Raw genomic sequence first — 2,607 nt, forward strand, 5'->3', positions numbered from 1 at the left:
GAATTGCTGCCTCACCCTGTACTTTCAGCTTCGTGGAGGAGTTGGTTAAGTACACCCTGTGAAAGATTTAACTGAACACGGCCTGCAGAAGCCTGAAACATCAGCCACTGTCTGTTCTTCATTAAGAAGCTAGAGACAAACCCAGGAGGAATGAGAGAGTAGTAACGAAACAGAGCGTAGCACAGCAATTCCACAGTAAATCCCCTGCTTCACCAGTGTACTAGTTGAGCAGCATTTCCATTGCCCTCCTTTTAACGCCTTCGGTTTCTTTGATCTCCACAGCAACTGGCCAGCTCAGCAATTTTCAGAGCACAGATCCCATAAGGAGTCAACGATTCTGAGCCTGACACACATGGCTCTGAAGAAAGGCAAACTCCCCGTCTGAAGCCTTAGCTTGTTCGTAACTCAGGTTTTATGCTGAAGGTGCAAAGATTAAAGGGAGATGGGGAAATCTAAGGAGCTGAGAAGTATGTCTGGATACTTTCTCCTTAACCCTGAAAACATGAAGAAAAACACAGAGAGCCACAGGCTCCAGTACTCCCACCACACTCTCCATGTGCTTTATCCACCTTTCATCGCCCCGCATATACTCTAGCCATGAGGTTTTCACCTCTGCACATCACCAGCCCAGCATCACAGGGACCAGCTTAGGTGGTCCTAATGCTAATCCCGAACGATACTATTAAAGCCCCCAGAATTTTAAACTTTATCAATGAGCCAATAGCGTTAGACTATAGAGGAATTCAGCACCAAGTCCTCCCCAGCGGACAGCTGTTCAGAAAGGTCCCCATCACCAGGATGGGACAAGGAAATGCCCTGATGAGAGCTGGAGCCCTGTATCGCAAAGGCTCTGGTGACTTCTCAACGCTCTCAGCAGCTGATGCGTGGCTTTGGGTCTTTCGGCTCTTCTAAGAGCTTGCAGGCACAGGCACAGGCACTTTCAAATCCAAAGGCATATGGATTCAGACACCTCTGCCTCCCCTCCATCTCAGCATAGAGCAAATAACTACCGTAAGATGACTCTAACTAAAGTGATCTAGCATGGCTAGAACATAAGGGTCTCAGAGAGAACTGAAGGCCACCCTTTCTCTGCAGAGTTCCTATGAACTCAAGGGAGTGCCCATGTTAGAACCGTCCCTGGGAACTCCAAGCTCTCTCAGAAGAATGCTGTCAGCCTGGTGTCTACAAACACTGAGCAACGAGTTCAGAACTGCTCCAGCTCTACCATCTACCCTCCTCAGCCTGCGTGGTCTAACAGCCACAGACTGCCACTCCAGGAAGCCAGGAAACATCCACACGCCGCAGAGCTGCTCAAGCAAAGAGCAACTTTGGAGGTGTGTATCTCATACAAATACAAAGACGGAGGTGACGCAAAAAACTGGCAGCACAGAAAACAGAATTTTCAGAGTGCTGTGTTTTAACTTGATCATACTCCCTAAAATACTGCCATGCCCTTCTGGTATGGTTTCACGTTTCCTCAGTTGCAATAAATACCATCAGTGAATTATTTTAAGGGTTGTTTTGAGTTTGGGGAACTATTTTCCCCCCCTTTTAGGGGAAAGAGGGGAAGAAATCAAAGCACTCTCAAACTGAACCACGAACATTAAAAAGCTCTGACGAACCATTAACTAATTTTAAGAGTTCCTGACAGAGGACACTTAAATTAAAACAGAACTAAAAAAAAAAAAAAATACATAAAACGAAGAGAGAAATCACTCAATTAACCCCTTAGCCAGGATTCTGCAAATTTCACACGATTTCTGCCCCGAGGACAGTCCTGTGAGTCACTTCAGGTGTGCTCCTCTCACTTACTTCAGTGACACCAAAAAGTCTTTAGAAAAGCTGGTACTGCCCCAGTCTCAAGGGCTTGGCATTCCTCCATGAAGTTCACGCACATGCAAAGACAACCACACCCCCAGAGTCTCTAAGCAAAACAAAATATCAGCTGCAAAAAAATTAAAAACAAGATTTAGCACAAGTAGTTGGCTCGACAAAAACTGAGCAATTTTCATTCTGACACATTTTCTTTCATTTTGGCAGAAAGCAGCAAAAACGGTCTCACTCCACCCTTAGTGGAAGTGAGTTTCCAGAGCCAAACCTATTATCTCCCGGGGCGAAAAAAAAACAGTGAAGAGGGAGGGAAGAAAAGTACTGCAATACGGCATTCAGGAAGAGCCTTTATTTTCATTCTGGGAATGCTTTTTTGTCACGGGTAAACCATTTCAAGGATATTTTCCACTGTGTACTACTTTGTGAGGTTTCAAAACCAGCACAGCTGAAATGCTACTCAACTGGCAAACAGTTTGCTTTTCATCTGCTGAACGCGCACTCCACTCGAAAGACTGAAAAGTACTGTAAAAAGAAAAGCTGATGTAGAACAAGTACCGGGAAGGGAAGAAACAAGTACCAGACATGCACAGCCCAGCAACTGACGTTTAAAGTGACTTTACGCTTATCCTCCCCTAATGCCTTAATTACCCGGGAGGATGGAGCTGGGAATTGCAGTGTACCGGAGCCCCACGTTCCCCCCACCCGCACCCTGCTCCCCTCTCTCACCACCGCTCCAGGTCCCCGGTCAGCGACTACCCCTGCTCCTCTCCCGCTCCT

The sequence above is a fragment of the Buceros rhinoceros genome, unplaced genomic scaffold, assembly GCF_000710305.1.
Source record: "Buceros rhinoceros silvestris isolate BGI_N320 unplaced genomic scaffold, ASM71030v1 scaffold44543, whole genome shotgun sequence".
Classification (NCBI taxonomy): Eukaryota; Metazoa; Chordata; class Aves; order Bucerotiformes; family Bucerotidae; genus Buceros; species Buceros rhinoceros.